The 21579-nt window shown below is 43.3% G+C and overlaps 1 protein-coding gene across 1 annotated transcript in view; it reads left to right on the forward strand.

Annotated features, from left to right (window-relative positions):
- The first annotated feature begins 1778 nt into the window (after positions 1-1778).
- The window catches only part of LOC122810704 (putative adhesion G protein-coupled receptor E4P), a 96940-nt gene continuing 77139 nt past the window's right edge, over positions 1779-21579 (forward strand). Inside the window, exon 1 of the mRNA XM_044082269.1 lies at positions 1779-1967. The gene's annotated coding sequence lies outside the window, so the exon portion shown is untranslated. The remainder of the gene's footprint in view (positions 1968-21579) is intronic.

Consider the following 21579-nt stretch of genomic DNA (forward strand, 5'->3'; position numbering starts at 1 on the left):
TAAGTGATTCTCCAGTATGAGGCTCAATCATAACACAGCATATGGGTATGTATAACCATTGTTACACCTCCACCAAGCACTGTTGTGATTGGGCCTCACACTAGGGAATGACAACAAATAGTGCCAGTCAGCAAAGAACAGCAGCAAAAGATAAATCAATGTTGTTTCTGCCTGCTATTCATGCTTCTCAACTTTCCTGAGATTTTCATATATTTTTGTTCTTTCTCCCACTTTATACTTCTTATAACTCAGAAAATACATATAAATGCATAATATTGTTTCTGTTAAATTTTAAGTGAATTGGAGCAATATTTAAAAAAAAAGTCTTTATTTTGATTCTTTGTCCCCATGATTCTTAAGCATAATAAGCTGAGAGGTACAAATTGTATGTCTGACAGAGTATGTTAAGTGTTTTACCAGTTTCAAAGTCAGTAAAATACTTTGCACATTTTTTTTCTGTAACTGGTAGTAAAGGACACAGACAAAGCTCCATGCACTGCAACCATAACTCTTTATTGTGTGTTTTCAAAATGAATGCAAAGAATCACCTCACGAGCTTTGCTTTTTAAGGTGAATTTCTGGGCATCTATGTTGAAAACCCATAATAAGTTGGCTATGATTGCAGACCCAGTCATGACCCTCTGTGTAGTGCATGGAGTGCTGTGAATACCCTCTGAAATTAGTGAAAAGACAGTCTTGTTAAGCATCTTTCTGACATCAGAAAGGTGCTTAACAATTGTCAACGCTCTCCCAATGCTGTTAAACACTACCCTCTTGCTTAACAGTGATCGCTGGCCAAAGAAGAAGAACAGCAGGCAGACATTAAACCAAATTAAACTCTACATGAAGTGTTTACCAGCTTCCTGATGCTCTTCTTAGGTGGCCACCCTCTACATGGTGTTAGTGCCAAATAAATGTTACTGCTACTACACTGTTTTTTTTTCTTAGTTTTGTAATACATGGGAGCAGGTTCAGCTCTATGTACTACAAAGAATTATGATCTCATCTTTCCAGTCATAACCCAGGAAGTTTTGTGTTCTCAATATTGATGTCGAGTCACATCTTGAGAGTCACTCTTAAGATGAATGCCTTGACATCTGTATCTCAGACACATACAAACTTATCATTACTTGCTTTCTTTTCAGATTACATCATACATTTTACCATTCATTTAATTAATATGTCATTATGACCATGTATTTTTCTACTTAAAATTGATCAATTTTAATTATGATAAACTTACTGCAAGATTCTTCTCTCTGTTGCTTTAAAATGTAAAATATAAATAAAGAAAGAAATGCAGAAACCAATGCTTTGGCATTGAGCTGTTTATTAAATGTATGCTGTTCTGTTGCTGGGACTATTGTTCCTGTATTATTATGTTAAGTGCGTTTGTTGACTGGTCATCTTTCTTTAAGTTTTTGGTATAGCTGACTTGCATTTTAAGATTAATTTCAGTCTGATAAATTCTTTTTTTTTTTTTTGTACTGTCAAAGGCACTTTGCACTCTGATTTTTATTGTTGGTGGCAGGATTATTCTTGCCTACTTTTAATATGTGACACTTTTTTGCCTTGAAATATAAGCAGAAATAATCTAACCAATCAACTTGATGCATTAATTTCATACTGGTAAGTCACCCTCTGCACATCTAGTAAAAGTCTTGTCTCTTCTCTCTACTGTGTTGAAAACTATTTATTCAGAACAGCATACCACCTTCAGCAAAATAATTTATGTTTCTTATACATAAAATAGATGATAACTTTAACTTTTCATTCCTTTTAATCAGACTAAAGAAAATGAAGTGAAAACATCTATCTGTGTTTTCTGGAAAACTGATGACAAAAACAAAAGCTATTGGTCTACAGACGGATGTGAGCTTTCTAAACAAGGCAATAACGAAACGCAAGTAACATGTGAATGTAACCATTTAAGTTCTTTTGCTGTCCTGCTGGCACATATTGATATAGTAAGTTCTATGTTTATATTATATAGATGTTTCTATTTTCCCATTTAAAAAAGTTTAGCATATTCCTATAGAATTTCATTTCCATCTATACCACATAGCATGAAGACAGTACAATGAAAATAGTAGGGCAAGGTTACATTTATTTATTTTACTAAAGTTCTTTTTAGTATTATTTCTTCTTTGACACATCATCTAAGGAATATACAGCATTTTATATATATATATATATATATATATATATATATATATATATATATATATATATATGTGTGTGTGTGTGTGTGTGTATGTATACACACACACACACACACACACACACACATGCACACACACACACACACACACACACACACACACACACACACACACACACACACACACACACACACACACACATGAACATTTACTGTCTGCATAGTAGCTTACTCTTGAAAGAGTAATGTAAAAATATGCCAGTGTTATATATTTCTTCCTTATAAATTCATACATAGTGGATCATGCTGTTAGGTCAAGAACAGTTTGTTGTCATAGCTACCAACAATGACATAAGAAACAGCTAGTTATGAATCCCACTATGCAATTATTTATTTTATTTTATTTTAGTTTGCATTTGTTTACTGGGATAATGTGACTGGGTTTAGCATGAACCCCTTTCCAATGGATCTGGGTAGTAAAGGTCCATATACTGTAGAATTATTGAAAGGGTCGTGAATGTTTACATAGAAAGGAACATTATATAGAGCCTAAGATTATATGTAAAGCAGATTAAGCAAAAAACAAGTCAGACATTATTTGTAGTACAATAATCCACATCTAACATATGCATCACATACATATAAGGAGATATTTATACAGAGAAGCAGTTTATGGTTAGCAGTGAGTTTACTTTATGGGTATATATTAAGATCAGAATAGGCCCTCTCTGTAGTAAAATCAGTTTTTGTGAAACATTATTAAGATCATAGAATCATAGGAGGTTACTAGGCTAATGGCTTTGAGGATCTTCCAAGACTAGCCAAGTTTTCCCTCTTGTAATAATGCTATAAGTAGCTCTGGCTCAACACCTGCTGCCCCTCTCAAGAAGGGATACAGGTGACACACCAGGGGTGAATTTGTGATTCCCTATCCAATCATTCAGATTTCATTTGAAAAGGGTCAGGGAAGGGCTCTGCTTTATTTGGATTGGAAGCTTATTCCAAAGTAAGGGTATCCTCTGGGAGATGAACCTGTCTCTCCAGCAGGTTCTATTAATATCTCTTCTTGTGTTGAGGTCACTGGAGTGGGTAAAGCAGGTACCATTTATCTTGCTAACGTGTAACATTTCCATCATGGCGGGATCCGAGGTTTCCCTGTATGCTAGGCAGAGATAACCCCTGAGCAGTATGTAAGACACAGAGTTTAGTGACATGGATTTCAGTCTATTAGCATAGGACATGTATTGAACACCTTGAATTTTCTTTGTAGGGCACTGCTGAGGTCTCCACAATTGCTGCAGGTGCCTGATGAGGAACATACCAAAGGGTGCATTGTACTATATAATAGCACTGATGAGGGAGGAGTACAGGGGGATTATAACCTCATTTTTTTCTGGAGGCAATGCCCTTACTGATGAGATGGGCAATGTAGAAGGCTTTCCTTGCCACTGGGGAAATGTGGTGATCAATGGAGAAGTTGCTGTCAACCTGTGTGCCCAGATCTCTTACTACAGATTGGGTACTCAAAGTGGTGTTGTTAAAGTGGTACTTTGCAGCCATGTCTCCCTTGCCAAAGGGAATGATGATGCACCTTTTAGTATTTAACTTGAGCCCTTGGCTTTTGCACCAGTCATAGGTTTGAGTAAGAGTTTTTTGGAGAGAGTCAATGTCATTTGGGGATTCAATGGCCACACCCAGTTTGTAGTTGTCTGTGAACTTTGTTAACCACACTCCCTTTGTATTGAACTCTAATTCTGAGAAGTAGATTCCAAATTACAGTGGCCAAAGCACCAAGCTCTGTGGTACACCACTGGTTACTGGTCTGAAAGTTTCTAAAGTGTCCCCTAGTTTAACTGTTTGTGCTCTATTTGTGAGCCAGTTTGCTACCCACCTGACTATATACTGGTTTACTTGCAATTGGGTAAGTTTATCTATGATACCCTTCATCCAAGGCTTTGTTGACTGTCTCAAAGAATTCCACCAAGTTTAGTAGGCACAAACTACGTTTGACGAAGCCAAATTGGGATGGGTCTAGTGTTTGGAGGTCACCTATGTACTTGTTGATAAGGCCCATGATAACTCTCTCAGTGCCTTGCATATGAGGCTTGTCAGACTTATGAGTCTGTTGTTCCCAGTGTCAGCAGAGGAACTCCCTTTGTGGAGGGAGATGACTATGGCAGTTTTCCAATCTGCAGGAAGAAACCTGGTGCTTAGACTATGGTTAAATAGGGTACTCAGAGGTGCAGCTAATTCTTGCTTTAAGCAATTTAGAATGCAGGTAGGGATGTTGCTGGTCCCATATTGGCCATATTTTTCACCCTAGAAAGGGCATTAAGGACTTGTTCCTTAGAGATTTCTGGGGGAGGACATGAAGGAGGGATGTCTTGTGGTATATTGGGCAGAGACAGGGGAGACATTCTCACTGAACCTGTCAGCCAGCAGATTAGCAATATTACCAGATTCAGTATATGTTATGCCATTTACTACAAGTTCTGTGCAACTCTAGGATTTAGCTTTGAGATTCCTAAGAAAAGAGAAATCACACTTTAGGGAGAAAGTAATGGACAAAAAAGATATAGCTTAGTGAGAGTAGGAGGACATTACTGTAATGAAAAATCAGAAGTGAGGAAAGGAGTAAAGCCAGGATCTAGAAATGGAAATAAATAAATTGGTATTATGGTTTTTGCCTTTTTAATTTCTCCAAGACTTTTGGCTTTCTAATACCATGACAGGAACGGACCCCATTACTATGTCAAAGTATGATTAAAGTTCATGAAATTAGTATTGTTCCCATCTATCATGTCAGCCAGAAGTGCTCTTCTCAGCACCCATAATGTGCCCAGAGTTGAATCCTTCTGCAATTCATATGGAGTTACATGTTTCAGTAACATATCTAAATACGATTGTAAATTCTTTGTTGTAGAACCCATTGCTCCTAATACTGTTGGCACTATCTGGGTATCTTCCTTACACCTTGCTCTTATTTTTGCCTGGAAATCCTGTTATTTTTTGACTTTGTGTCTTTCTGTACGTAAGACACTGTATTCACTGCATTTAGCAATTTCAATGATAAATGCTACTTTTGCCTTCTTTTCACGGACAACTCTGTCTGGTTTTCTCACATCTATTTTTGAACTGTTGATAATGGGTGAGCCTATGTGATATATGCTTCATCATTTCCTATAATGCTTTGTGGCTCAAATTTCCAGTGCTTTTCAGCTTCTTCAATATTATAATGTTTGCACACTCCCCAGTGCAACAGTCTCGCCAATTATGCCTTTCAGTATATAGTCCTTTTGCAATCAGTGTATCACACCTAGCAACATGATGCGTGACTATTTCCAATTCTGTTTTACAAAACCTGCATTTGTCTGTTTCTCAAACATGTTCAATGGGCTTTGTAAACCAGTGTGTAGGTAGCCCACTGTCCTGGACCACCAACATTAACCTTTCATTAAATTCACCTCTCCTTAACCATTCCTGTATTCAGTCCTGATTGACATGAGGTAGTTCCAAGAGTTTTCTGCACTTGCAACTACATTTATGCATTTTCTCATTTTTTGCCTTCTCATCTGATCCTTCACCTTATATTCTTTTTTTTTTTTTTTGGCACATTCAGTTGCTGCCAGATTATTATCATCTTCTGATTTGATTTCCATTCCCACTTGACACAGATACGCTTCTGCTAAACTAAGAAGGGAAGTCATCTTAGACTTAGTCTTCTCATATTTTAAAACTTTCACTATGCTTGGATCTTGTGAAGTCAGTAGATATGTATGCAGTCTTATGACTGCAGATCTATACATCTTATCAATTTTGAGGAGGCCCATACCTTCTTCAGAACAGCAAATATATAATCTTGGTATACACTGATTTGTATAAATCATTTGATAAGCATGACTCATTTTTCTTGTTTTCCTGTCCTTTTGGGTCAGTCAGTCAGTCTAAAATTGTAAATTAGGACAGGAAGAGCAAATGGATTTATAGCTTGGACTTTATTCCTAGATGTCAGTGCTGTTTTCAGTATTAGTTTTAGTCTTCCAAAGTATTCCTTAGGGTTTATTGACACTTGTTTGAGTTTTATTGTTGATCCTTCATCAATTCCTAAATATTTATACACTTCCTCCTGCTCAAGTTCTTTTATATCACATTTCTGTCCCAGACTGATATTTTCTTGGTGTTGCTGCTATCCTTCTTTAAAAGTTGCTTTTGCACATTTACCAAGACCAAATTACATTCTTATATCATCTGAGAAAGTTTTGATTACTTGTAGTTGTGCTTTCAGTTCCTCATCTGACAAACTATACAGTTTTAAATCATCCACAAAAAGAAGATGAGAAATCTTTACATTTTGTTGTTTTTTGGGAGCCAAATTGTAGCCATGACCTAATCTGTTAAGTAAACAGCTTAATGGGTTAATGGCGAGACAAAACATCAACAGTGGAAAAGAGTTACCCTGAAATATCCTTCTTTGAATTTCTATTGCTGGAACAATATCCTTTCCTTTATCATGGCTTAAAACAGAGTGGTTTGCCACTGTTTCATGGTCTCTGTAATGTAATTGATCAATGTAGGGTGGATTTTATACATTTGTAAGCACTCTTTTATCCATGAATGTGGGATACTGTCAATTTTTTTTTTTTTTTTGTAGCCTATCCATGTCATATTTAGATTCTACCCCTTTTAAAGTTCTCCACCAGTACTTTACATAACAAGAAATGAATCTTTGTTCCATGTGACATTATTTTGATACCCTTTTGGTCTATTGCCATAATTGAGCTTGCTTCTAAATGACAGCCCTGTCTGCATCAATTCTAGTACATCGTTTATAAATTGTAAGAATATTTTGCAGGATTGTTCTTAAACAGGGGTATTGTTTTTCCTGTTGTTAACCAGGTTGGCTTCTCTTTGGGGTGTGCTTATAAATAGTTCTTACTCATGGTTAAATTAGGTCTATATTAGAATCATGAAAGCTGTCTTTTGCAAATACATGTTCATCGACACATAAATGTCGAAGAACGAGAACAGCGAAGGACAACAGCAGTGAAAATGAGAACGCCGAACGCATTCCCGGAAGTAACAGTGCCATACAGGTAAGGTAAACCTAACTGAACAAACCTTATCTAAAACACTTTTTCAAATGTTTTTGTACTTGTGCCCCCCACAACCCCCACTATTTAAATATACCAACTCCGAGATCGCAATACAGTGGGGAAAAGGATTCATTTCCTCATCCCCACAATCACCCTGCTGGCCAAGAAAATCCATTTGGCATTCTCATTTCCGCTGTTGTTGTCCTTCGCTATCTTTCTGAATATTTTTGTTGATCTATTCCTCTTTCTGAACCATTCTAAAAGTGACACTTCTTCTCTTAATTGCTTTATAGTTTTTCTCTGTTCTATACTTCCATGATGGCATTTGATTTCTCCCTTCCTTTCTCTTACTGCCCTGTGTTTTCGTGATAAGACTTTATCTGTTATTAATTTAGCTGCACAGTAATATAGGGCAGGATTCACGAAGCCTCCGTGTAAGAGTTATAACTCATACACGGAGGCTGCAGTTAAACGGAGTGATGTCAGCATGCTCTGCATATTAATGAGAGCATGCTGAATCACACTGAAGGCCAACACGGTCCATGTAAGACAGTAGGGGGCGTGTCCGTAGGCCGAGCCCTGTAAGCGGACACGCCCCCAGAAGAGGAAAAGTACCCAAAGGAAACACCCACGACAGAGTCCACGGAAATGTGAATAAACAGAACACAACACATGCCCCCACAGACTAGAACATAAAAGAAATATAAATGAACATGTTATAATTTTTTTTTAAACTGTAAAGATGTTTAACCGTGAGTGCGCTCGTTTGCGCGGGCGTGCCCGTAGCGCAGCTACAGTTAGCAGTCAGTGGGAAAGCATATAAAAACTAAATATGCAAAATAAACCAGGAAGCAATAGCGTAGCGGTAGAGATGCTGGCTGCAGAGCAGGCATTCATGGTTCGAGCCCCCACAACACCATTTTTTTTTTTTGCAAAATAAGCAGGAAACAAGTCCCTGACAAATATGTAGACATAAAACCACAACTTATGTAAAATGTAATGAAATAGCCCATTCATATTGAAGAAATGTGAGGTAACAAAAGAATAAAAAATGCCAGATGTGCCCATAGATGAGCTACAGTTTAACAGGGTGAGTGTATCTGCCCGTAGATGAGCAGTGGTTTAACTGGTGCAAAATGAGTGCCCATAGCTGAGCAGTGGTTTAACACGCTATATCTATGTGCCCCTAACTGAGCTGAGCATAATATGCGTACCGATAGCCAAATGAGGCTTAAAGCAGTGTACCCCGTTTGCGCGGAGCTGCACACCGCGCAAACAAGCTAACCGACGGGCAACGTTGAGCAAGCCGTATCAAAACTGCCTTTACACAGACACACCCCTCAGCATGTCTAGACAGTCATGAAAAATAAAAAGCAGTGGGGAGGTTCGAACCCAGGATACTATACATCATAGTCAAGGTACAGAACCACTAAGCCATGACAGCAGTACCTAGAAATGCAATAATAGCTAATATATAGGAATGAATACAAACTACAGCATGACAATGCAGGTTTACTGAAGTTGATACAATTCCAAAATGGCCAATCACAGATATGTGCGAGAAAAACGGACTATATAAGCCCCATAGGCGGGAATACACAGCATAAACGATTGTAGAACAGACCTGCAGGCAGAATGTCAGGAGTAGGTGAGGGTAGTCGCTTTCGAGCACAGAGGTGGGGTGTTGAGGAGTCCAGGTACATGGCCTGGCTCCTAGTCCACAATCATGAGGCCCAACTCATGCAGGGCCAGGTCCTCTGGGGAGCATACAGGGCTGAGGCGTGGGACCAGTTGGCTCATGATCTCACCAGTGCCACAGGGATTCCAAGGACTGGTGAGCAGGTCCGTCACCACCATGCGGACCTGAAGAGACGCAAGCAGGACCAACTGAACCTTTGGATCCAGGAGGCCCGGCAAACACCCAATGCCCCACTACTGAGTAAGTAACATTTAATTATGTATGTAAAAATTAAACTAGCTGATATTATGGAGATGTGTATTCCAATATTACTTCATTTATATTACAGCTGCAGGTGTCCGTTCTGCGAACCGCAGAGCCTATGGCGATAGGCTGGTGCGGTTGCGCCACCAGGCAGGTCAGTAATCCACTACCAGTAACTGTAAAGAAATATAAAAGTATGACAGTCAGCAAAAGAGTGCAGTGTAGTCAGTAAGGAATAAAATCTGCAAGTAACAGTGTGAAAGTGTATGCAAGTATTGCTTGATTACAAGAGTTTCCAGCCTGTAAGTGTAACCTAAACATGAAACTGTCCGACATATATTCTGAAATAAAAATGCCCTGCCTGTAAGAAAATAGTACACAACCTGCAGCAGGCTGAAAAGTATAGCTGCAGAAGATGATGAAATCACATGTGTGAAATATATCCCTGTGGAAATACTGAAACATGACAGAAGTGAGTCTGCTGGAAAGGATTGTACTAACTACTGTTAAAACATGTCAATAAAGCCTAGAAATACCATCCTGAATAGTAAAATGAAAGCAAGTGAGAGAGTGTGAGAAAGTGTCATGAATCCAGCAATGCAGTAGTAATAACCCCTGAATAAAGTATACTGCAGTCAAGACAGAATGAAATGCATGTGAGACTCAAAACCAAACAGCGAAATCTGTTCAAAGTGTTGCTGCATGTGGAATGTGTATCCCAAAATCCGGATATATTGCTCTCAGTCTGAAATACGCAGATAGGATGATTGTCTGATATACCAAACATCCACACTTGTCTACAGCTATATAAAGCAAAAGTAGCAAGATGATGTAGCTGAACAAAGCTAGATATGAATGTGTATGAAGAACACTAAAATGTATATTGATGTTGCAGTAACAGTCCTATCAGCAAGGTGAAATAGTTATCATATAGGAAACTGAAGGTAGAACAGTAGTGTGTATATAACTGTAGCTATTAGAAATGTACAGCATATGTATTGTTATTCGAAGGTGTTAATATTACTTTCTTTACCCCACCCTATAACCACATATAACCCATTCCATGTGAAAATGGTATGTGCAATCACAATTAACACCCCTGGACGTTTGTCCTGTTGGGTCATATATATTTGCATGTCCGTTGATGCATCTGCCCTGTTCATACATCCACACCTGATGGCCTGTTGCCATCAATTAACCCTGCATGTTGTTGGACTGTGTATTTCTGTTCAAATTATGCATGTGTTATGCACGCTGTTCAATGGTGTGAATATCTGGGTGTTTGGTTAATGGGAATACTAATGCATGCTGTTACAACTAATTGTGAATGGTATTATATGTCACTAACCCAAACTGTCATGACATAATGCAAAACATAGTACGACAGGGAAGGCGGGTTCCAGCGGACCCACCTCTCCCACCTCAGCTGGCGAGTGCACCTGGCACTAGTGCCGAGTCTGGACCCTCCTCCGGTGGCCCTGTGCCACCTGTGGGTGGAAGCGCTGCAGGGGATGGGGCTCGCCCCCCCTGCAAGTGTGGCCGGAGGAGATCCACCACTCACCCTCCATAGCGTCCGGACTGTGGTGCATAGGGAGATTCGGGACTCTGTCCTTGAGCCCCTACGCCAGCTCGAGGCACGGGTGGTGCAACTAACGGGCATGCCTGTTGCCCCACCTACACAGCCCCCAGCACAGCCCCATCCTGGGCAGTGAAGGAACAGTGGCAACTGCCTATGGGTGGGGATATCAGTTCCACTGTTGCCATCTGTGGGCTCATGGGCTCTGGATATCCAAACCTCCGTCCCCGTCAATTGTGTAACCCCCCCACACGTGTCATACACCGCCCCTGTATGTGTCTTGTTTGTCTTGTCTGTTTACCTACCCAACCTACCTCCCCAGCTGAACCGACTTCCTTCACCTGACATACCACTCTTACCTGAAAAAAAAAAAAAAAAAAGGGCACTCTGTACCCACAAAAAAATTACGCCCCATACATAGCTGCCCATTCCGCGCACATGTCCGCTGGACATGGAACCTATCAATTACAATTGACTGTACAACAAGTATTATTGTTGTCCTGACACCTCTTTCAGGGGTGAAAGGTTTCAAATGTCACACCAAATTACATACATATGCACAGCTGTTGCTGATGAAGAAATGGGCAGCTATGGGCCTTACCTACATCCCTCCTGCACATCCCAAGCTTGTTTCCCTACTGTCTTACCCTCTTTGTGACCCCTTTTTCACCACTTTCCTGTCTCCCCATTTTCTTTTCTTTCAAAGAAAATAGCACGGGTGTGCGCCAGAGTAAGCACCATTAAGCGGTTGTAACCAGGTGTGCGCGGAGCTAACCGCCAGTGTGCATGCGTGAGCTCCGCGCAAACCAGCGCTAGCCCGGTTACAACTGCTTAAAAGTGCCTTAGTCACTGTGATTGACAGGTCCTGTACTCAGTTCAAAAGAAAAATAAACTCCCACTGTCAGTCCCGAACCCAGGACCTTGGAAACACTAGTCTGTACAACCTACCACTAAGCCATGACTCTTATACAAAAACATTGTGCTAAAATAAATATAACATGTAAAAGTAGGGATGAATGTAAAGGGAATACAGGATGTGTAGTACACAAAGCATGTCATTTAAAATAAATGTCAAAACTACTGGATTTCCATAATAGTAGTGTGTGAAAAGAAACAGCCATGCTAGTTGGCAGCCTGTAGATAATAAGGTCAGTTAAAGTACATAGATATATGTATGCATATGTACACATATATATATATATATATATATATATATATATATATATATATATATATAAATATATCTATATATAGTTGTAGGAGTCAATGTGCATACACACTTGCTACAGGGAACATGAGAGAGGAATGGAGAATTGTGAATATACAACACAGCCTGAAGCATGAGAGAGATACTAACCTTTACAGTCACAGAACACTGTCCACAGCATACCAGCATGGTCCCCGCCCTCACAATCTGAAAGGGCAACGCCTATCCCACATACCCTTTTATAGCACTGACCTGAAATCACAGTGAGAACTGCAATCAGTACACAACTGGCTGTATGCAATTAGCAAATGCTGGCTTGCAATTGGTGCAGAGGCCATCACATGGAGCTATGCAGATACCTACAAAAGCATCCAGTGCTAACACTCCCCACATGCAATACATTCATTGCATTGTCTGTAAGCAGACAGAGGGAGAGCGAGAAGTGAGAGAGAGAGAGAGAGAGAGAGAGCAAAAAAAAAAAAACCAGACACTGTGACTCTCTGTAACCTGAAGCTGTCAGCACTGACAGTAGCAGTAGCAAGCAGAAGCTGTGGTAACGCAACCAGCTGCGACAAACAGAGGTAATGCAAAGTAGCAGGTTAATAGTGTGCATACTGTGAACCCTCCAAATGTGTCATAGGTCTGTATCCATAGGTATGTCCATGTGATATGTTGTGTGTACGTAGTTCCACCAAAAGGGGATGACCATACATCACATGTCAAGCAGTCATAGGCCAGGATCCTGGCAGCATGTGTCTGTGCGTTGGCCCAGCAATGGCTGTAGTGACTGCTTTGAAATGTTAGCCAGGCCCAAAAGTCAGGATCAGCCCATCCCAAAGGCACACTGGCTGGGAACAAGTGTCTGCAGGTACCTGATGTCACTGCATATGCATCCCATACTGCATAATTCCATAGCGTAGCAGACCAGGCCCATTATGCATATGATGTGGTAATTCCCAGGGTCAGTCGAGGTGCCCCTTAGTGTTGTGGGACCACTGTTGCTGTATGCCACTGTCCAGGTACATATCCTGTAGCACGGCCAAGATAAACTATCAGTGTTACATGCGGTGGTATGTCCTCTCAGAGTGCCGGTAGCACACATCCAGGGGGACCACGAGGTCACAGTGATGCTGTGTGTTCTCCTCTGCTGAGGGCGGCCCTCACCTGGACATGTGCGATGATAGGGAGGTTACATCCAGCTGGGATAAATATCTCAAAGGTGGGGGAGAAGGAGGGGGGATATGTGCACCAAACATGTCTGCAGGATTGTTGCCAATATGAGTGTGTTTGGTGAATGTTAAGTAGGTGTGGATTAACACATAGCATATCTGAGGCATGTGGTCCATATGTGTAACATAACTGAAGAAGGCCTTGTGGTCATCCATAGTGTTTGTGTCCATTTCCCTCCCAGAGTAGGCCGTGGCTGTTGTTATGACGGACTGTAGCGTAGTACCAGTGCTGACCACAGATGCCTACCCTTAATGTGAATGTGCTCTGTCCTGCAGTAGCCTCCTGCTATTGTTATACAATCTGCCTCTGTCTGGGGTCCACCGGACAGGATGCCTAACCTTTGTGCATAGGGTCTGGGTTAGACATGTGTGTGCAAGTGTCATGCAATCCGCGGCATGTCCGTGGTAAGCATTTGCAAAGGGGTCAGCAGTGTGGCTTGTGGCTTCCACTGGCCCAGTGTGCTGCATGGATACCATCCCAGTCCCAGCAAGTGAATAACTGTCTAACCACATACATATCAAAGTAGTCTACTGTGCTGGTGGTGGTGGTGGGATATGTATATCCAGGCCGAATAACGTCTGTCCACATCACAGTAGTGGATGGTGTCCCACATACAGTACCTTGGGATGAACCCCCAGAGTGAGGTTGTGCATTGCACCTGTCAGTGTGTGCTGACCGATGGGGCATGCTACTACGTTGTGTGGAATGTGGCAGGTATTGTTGCACAGGTGTTGGCTGAGCACTGATATCTGGCCATGTACCTGTGCATCCACCACGACACACACACATGCAACATATGGGAGTAGTAGTATATCACTACACATGAGTATCATGTATAGTATGTGTGCCATATATTGCTGACATGGTCTGCTGATATCCTGTCTGTGTTCTCTTCCAGGGAGATGGCGCGACAGCGTAACCCTGCCTACTCTGTGGCGGAAGATGAGGAGATCCACCAGAGCCTGGTGCGGCAGTATGACATCCTGTTTTCCGCACCAGTCAGAATCAGCAGGAGAGGGCCGCACTGTGGCAAGACCTTGTCCGTAGGGTAAATGATATTGGCACGCATAACAGGACATATGAGCAGGTACGACATCACTGCAGTGATTTAATCCGAAGTGTCCGGCAGCGTGCATCAGATATCCACAGGCAACAGGTCGCCACAGGAGGTGGGGTGGCCACACATCCCCCCCTCACCAGACTGGAGGGGCTACTCCTAAGTGTTGTGGCTCCAGCCCCGGAACACCAACAGCAGTACACCTGCATTATGATGGAGGCTGGTTCGACACAGCAGCACGACATGGAGCGTGCAGGTAATATGCCATATGTACACCTGACTGTTCTGTACACTGTATCATATGCAATATCAATGGCACAGATGTGCCCACTGACATTAATCTCATCATTTCTGCAGGTCCCTCCAGGGTTACAGAGAGACAGGCTATCCTTGCTGGTGAGTGTGTTTAACATAACCTATAATAGTCCTGATAATGCTAGTAACAGTAGTGTAACTCAGTAGTGCTCTGTGTGTATACTGCAGGGTGTGCATGTGTGCAGGTGTGTCTGTGCCCATGTGTGCATGTGTGCAGGTGTGCCTGTGTCCACGTGTGCATCTGTGCATGTGTGCCTGTGTCCATGTGTGCATGTGTACATGTGTGCATGTGTGCATGTGTGCCTGTGTCCACGTGTGCATGTGTGCATGTGTGCATGTGTTCATGTGTTCATGTGTGCATGTGTGCCTGTGTCCACGTGTGCATGTGTGCATGTGTGCATCTGTGCATGTGTGCATGTGTGCATGTGTACACGTGACCATGTGTGCATGTGTGCATGTGTGCATGTGTGCATGTGAACACGTGTGCATGTGTGCATGTGTCCATGTGTGCATGTGTCCACGTGTGCATGTGTGCATGTGTCCACGTGTGCATGTGTCCACGTGTGCATGTGTGCATGTGTGCCTGTGTGCATGTGTGCATGTGTGCCTGTGTGCATGTGTCCATGTGTGCATGTGTGTATAAGTGCATCACTGGTAACAATGTCTGGAGACTGTAAACTGTGTTTCCTGTCTTCATCCCACAGGCTCTGGGGCTGCTCTGGTGACCTGCAGCAGGGAACCTGAATCCTGTGCCACGGCTACTGGTAATGATGATATATGTGTAATGGTACAGGAAGGTGTGTCAGGGTCTGCCATTGGTCAGCCAATTGACAGTACACAGCTGTCAACCCCATCATTGCACACAGTCATCCTGCCTGTACATCCTTTGTCACCATTGTCCCTAGGTGATGGACAGGATACAGCGGGCATAGACCAGGGTAATGTGGTACCTGTGGCACATGCGTCCCCACACAGCAGCCATGGACAGGGTCCTCCGATGGTACCACACAGACAGTTGCCCATGGGTTCTCGTGGGAGCATCCGTGGGCGCACTGCCTCTGGCCGACATGCCCAAAGAGGTCTGTCAACCTCAGCTATGTTTCGGACTGTCATACAGGCTCAGTCACGTATGGAAAGGTACACCAGACAGGGTCTGAGGGAGCTCAGAGCATGTCGCACATCCATGACAGACAGTATGCGTGACATTGCGGATGCTATCCGTAACTTCACCGATGTCATAGACAGACGTTGTGGGGACATATTACAGCAGTTCCACAACCAGATGTCCATGAGCCAGGGCAATGGTGGGCGTCTGCGGCATCGACGTGGCCGTATGCCGGCAGCGGCAGCAGCTGGCAGTCGGCGCAGATGGCAACAGGCTCACGTACGCCCCCATAGTGCCAGCAGCAGCCCCAGCAATGCTGGGTCTGTGCTGTCATCGGAACGCCCCAGGAGACCACGTGCACGTGGCTCTGGACAGTCCCAATAGGGACATGTGTCCAGTCAACACCCCCCCGCTTCTGATGACAGTACCCAGTCCGGCTTTGTACTGGATACGGTCCGTAGCACCCCTGCCAGGCACAGATACCGTTTCCGTGCACACAGACACTGATCTGTATGGCCTGCCAGGTGCAGTCTGCGGCTGTCCACAAACCCCTGTATATGGCAGCCATGAGGTGGAACTGTGTGCGTGCATACACACATGCGAAATGTTAACACTTAGGGCAACCACATACATGCACACACTGCACCAACACTGCCCCACCCTGTACTGCTGCCCCTCACCAACACACATACACACACATGTCAATTGGTGGTATCAGTGGCTGACTTAGGCATACCTAATCCACACCCTGTGCATATGATGACACTGTGCCACCTCCTGCAATCTCCAACATCATTGCGGGGACAGGTAAACACGTTGCTGATGCACAGGGTGACTACATAGATGTGTATTAGTAGTATCATTAGTAGTATCATGTTGGTAACAGTACAGTGTGCTGCTATGACTGTGTGTGTACCCCAGCATGCCTGCTGTAGTAACTGTATGAATGTCCTGAATTGTTATCTGCACCCATAGTACATACCAAAGTATAACAGCTGCACATAATTGCATGCCGGTGGTAAGGTTGTCAACAGATAGCCGCATACATGGGTAGCACAGGGGGAAAGCTAACGCAAGTAGTGATATGCAATGGTGGACATGTACAGTAATGGTGTCAAGATGCCCACAACGACTATGCCATGTGTATGTTCGCGCATCTAGATATGTGTGCAGTACCAATGTCGTCCAGATCACAAATAAGTATGACATAATATCGGTTCTACCATGGGCATCTGTGCTGCGTATTCCTGAGTACATGTTGATAGTGCCTACATATTTGCATTGTTACGTACTGTTATTGTTACCCCTTCTTTGTTGTATAATGCAGTACTTCCAGCCCTGTGTACTGTAGCTTTGTTTGCATGCATGTTTGCTTGGGGTCCCCTGGAACACTGCTTACACCTGCAATGCAGAGTTACAGTGCTTCTGTAGACTGCTAGTGACATCTGCATAGCGTACCATATGTATGTCAACCTTACACATGACAGAACGTCACTGTCTGTCCTGTACGCATGTACGTTGCCTGTGACACATTGCACACGTCTTACCTGGCATTTACCCACGTGTGCAGTCATATATGTCAGTGTTATGAAACAGTGGCAGTCGACCCACACATACACACCTTCAGTATGTTGTTCCCCATTGGCCCTATGTGTTGGTACTCACCATGGCAATCACACTAATAGGGTGGCATGTGCAAAGGTAACCTGTGAATCGCCTCTATGGTCCAGTCGTGGTTTATGTGAGTCATGTGTCATTGTCACAGCTGCCACATGTATGCAGTCAGCCATCACCCTTGGCCAGGAACGTACAACACATGTGTGGGATGCCACCACACAGCCAGTCTGGGGACTGGTCTCTCTGAACCCAGTAATGCCATACCCTGTCAGGTGGCATGTCATATATACTACGTCCAGGACAAACGTCAAACCCAATCCCTGCTGCTACTATTGATAATACCCCTGCAGATGTTCCCGATAGCTTTGACCAGTCCTTTACTGAGACATTGCAGGCCCTAGCTAGCCATCTACCTCCTAGCTCCCTGGTCCTGAAAGCAGCACCCCTAGAAAACTACTTGCGTCCAGCTGCCAACCAGTCGCCACTTCACTTCTCCGTACCTTGGTTGTAACAGTGAAACCCACTACACTGTCTGTTGATAAACTCCCTGCCGAGTACCTATCAAAACCAGATGATGCTATTGCTTACCCCGTCTCAAAGGTAATCAAAGGAACTATGTTAGAATCTAACTTTCCCACCATCTGGAAAATGTCATATGTAATCCCACTTCACACAGGAGGCAGCTCTACTGAAGTCCCCAATTATAGGCCAATAGCTATACTCTCTCCACTTGCAGAGATTATGGAAACTTTCGTCATAGACAAGTCATGCACCACCTAATCCAAACTCGCATTATGGCAGACACTCAGCATGGCTTACGTCCTCATCACAGCACTACGTCAGGCCTCCTAGTTTTTACTAACACCATAAGCCATACTTGCAACATTAATTATATATCCACAGCCCTCCTTTTGGATAACTCAAAGGCATACGATATGGTTGATCACCAACTTGTACTCCACACCCTGCACAGACTGTCTAGATACTGGAGCCTTCCAATGGTGTCAATCCTACCTGCATGGTCAACAGCAGGCCGGCCTCTGGCAGAACAAACCCTCTAACCTTCTACCTAACACCCTCAGAGTACCACAAGGCTCTATCCTAGGGCCCTTGCTGTCCTCCATTGTCATTAACGACCGTTATACTGTCATCCCAAAAGTCAGCTGTATCCAATATGCTGTATACTCTACTCTGATCTGCTCAGCCACATCTCCAGTAGAGTTATGGTCAGCTACCCAGACCACCTTTAATACAATAGCAAACTGGCTTTCTGAACATCGTCTGATCCTAAATCCCAATCAAACTAAACTGCTGTTATTCCACCAACACGTAGGTCTACCACGTTCACCGTTACCATAACATCAACTGATGGCACAATAATCTCCCCTGACCCATCTCCGAAACTATTAGGTGTCATCATAGACAATAATCTCATATGTGACATACATGTTAACCAGATTAGCAAAGCCATCAATAGAAAGCTAGGGTCACTTTACAGAATTAAAGCCTTCCTAGCCCCTCCAGCTAAAGGTGCCATAGCTCGCTCACACCTTGTTTCAGCCTGTCTGTATGCATCCCCTCCACTCTCACATATGAACAAGACTGTCCTTAACAAGCACTCGATTTGCTACAACCACATTGCCAGGTTTGCCACTGGCCCGCCTTTTAGGACACATCATTGCATCAATCTAAATCAGCTTGGTTGGCTTGCAATACCCAGCCTAATACAGTATAACCAACTGATTATGGCCTATAAAATCCTCTATAATCCAGACAATACTCCTTCACTTAAATTATTATCACCCCCTATAACAATCCTAGACCGCTTCGATCCTCTAACAATGTACTACTTCAAACTAGAAAGTTTAATAACACAGCTGGTGATTCTCTCTTTGCAAACCCTGTAAGTAGATCCTGGAACTCACTTCCAGCTGATATTACCCTAATGTCCACCTTAGGTCATTTAACAGTAGACTCAAACAACATTTGTCACGTAACTGGCTATGTCAATGTATCAAGCCTGGCTAACTCGAATGCGTAACTTCTGTGAACCACTGTACTGTGTAATTTCAATTTAATCCTGGCTTGTGTTCAGGTCTAACATTAACCTGTGGAACATGTTTGACTTGCTTACTTATGTAATCTCTGTAAATAATCTGTTTGTACTATGTAATGCTAGTATTCTGTAATGCTGTATCTGCTACCCTCGTAGCTTGTCTCCACAGCCCTCCCCTGGAAATGGACATGCATCCAGTTGGGCTATCCCAGTCAACAAATGTAGGATAAATAAATAAATCAATACAAGATATTACAGTGACGACAATACCAGTCAGACATTGACACACACTGACAGCATGCTGAACACACTGGGGCATACGTGGGGATTCAGACTAGCAGCCTGCCTGGGCATCACACACCTCTGCATCTGGCACACAGGCATATGTTCCGTCGGAACAGAGCACATGCCACACATGGCACGCACATCCCCTGTGCCACACACCCACAGCCTGTAGGGCTACACAACACACCTGCTACAGACGTGTCAGGTACCTGTCTGTGTTTATGTGTTTGGTTTACAGTTGTGGTAGGTCTATGTGGGACTGGGTTCATGGTGTATGTGGTTACCTTCTCCTCCTGACTAGTGTTGACAGTACTGGCTTGTTGGAGCTCAACCTCTGCTTTGGATATATGGATGCATCTATCACATATGTTTGTATTTATTCGGGGGTGTTGTGGTTGTCTGTGTACTTGGTACAGGTGTCACATTGCCTCTGGATTCATAGGTTATACTTGTTGTGGCTGGACTTAGTGGATTGTATGTGTGGACATATGTTGTTGCCATACTACTGGTCAGTGATTACTTCCCTTTTTATGTTTGCTCTATCATGCGGTATCTTCCTCATTCTCTTGCATGGTTTGGTAATGGCTGGAGCCCAGCATGCCAGATGTCTGCGTGTATGGCATTGTGTGTTGTTGTTATTTGTGATTGCATACTCCAAGCATTCCTGGCTGTGTTCATGGAATGCCTGTATAACATGTTCTGTGGTGTGTCCCATGTTCTGCACTTGCACAGGGCCTTTTCTGGATTCAACATCGGTTTTGAGGGCTGCAACCTATACTTTACACATGTTTTTCACTGTGGTATTCTGGCCAGGGACTGGGGTCGGGTGTGTATTTCCAGTGTGCTTACTCTATGGTCTTGTCTTACCAGAGAGGGGTACACTTCTCATCTTGCCATCCAGTACACATGTTGCTGATTATCACATCCAGTATGCTTACCCCTCTTGTGGGGGTAGTACATTGTTCCTGGGCAGTTTGGTTTATGGAATCTGGGTAATTTTCCCCTACTGTGTTGGTGCTAGTATGATGCTACCGTTGTTTGTCTGGGTATTTTCAGTCGAGCAATATAATGTGGTTTGGGGGGCTTGATATATTCATGTATTCCGACATAGGCCAGGTGATGTTCCTGGTATTAGGACAGTGGTCTGCAGCAGGCTATCTACTGCGAGGCAGTTTTAGCCATTGGTATTAGACCATGGCTATTCCATGCTGCTTCTTGTTGTGGTACCAACATGGGGGTGTGGTTATCCTTGCCATTTCTTGCTAGTCACCCTCCTTTTGTAGCTTGTTCCATGTTTTGCGGCTGTACAGCACAGTATGAGGTGTGACCTGGTAGTGCTAGGGTGCTGCTGTGAGCCTTGCCCAGTTGTCTATTACAGGACTGGTATCTACATTCTCCTTACTGTGTGCATTTACACTGCACACATCTTGCTGTTTGTACATCTGTCATGGGGTAGTATTACATCTAGGTTCCTATCCCTTGTAGAACCTATGAGGTTGGGTGTGTGTTTTGCGACTTACCTATTCAGGGTATGTTGTGGCTACTGACAGCCTTTGCCAGTATCCATGGGGCATGGAATGCTAGGTGCATGCCACCCCTAGCAGGTGGTGCATCATGTCAGACTCTGCATATCTTCCCAGCCTGTGACACATTGGCTCCCCTTTGACTGACTGCATTACTTCAGCCGATTATTGTACTTGATCTTCTTGTCTTCATAGTGTGGCATCATGCTTGGTGAGGGTGAGATGTTAGGCAGGGTATTCATGTTTGCATATACTAGATGATGTTACATTGCTTGACACATGGCAATCATGCCTCAGGTGGTGCTGCAGGGCTGCCTCTGTCAGATGCACATACTACACTCCCTGTACATGTTTGAGAGCAGGTTGTGTCATGTTAGGCATCCCTGTTACTATATGAGTGAGTCAGAGAGGG

This window comes from Protopterus annectens, chromosome 9.part0 (genome assembly GCF_019279795.1).
Source record: "Protopterus annectens isolate FY-2018-M chromosome 9.part0, PAN1.0, whole genome shotgun sequence".
Taxonomy (NCBI): domain Eukaryota; kingdom Metazoa; phylum Chordata; order Ceratodontiformes; family Protopteridae; genus Protopterus; species Protopterus annectens.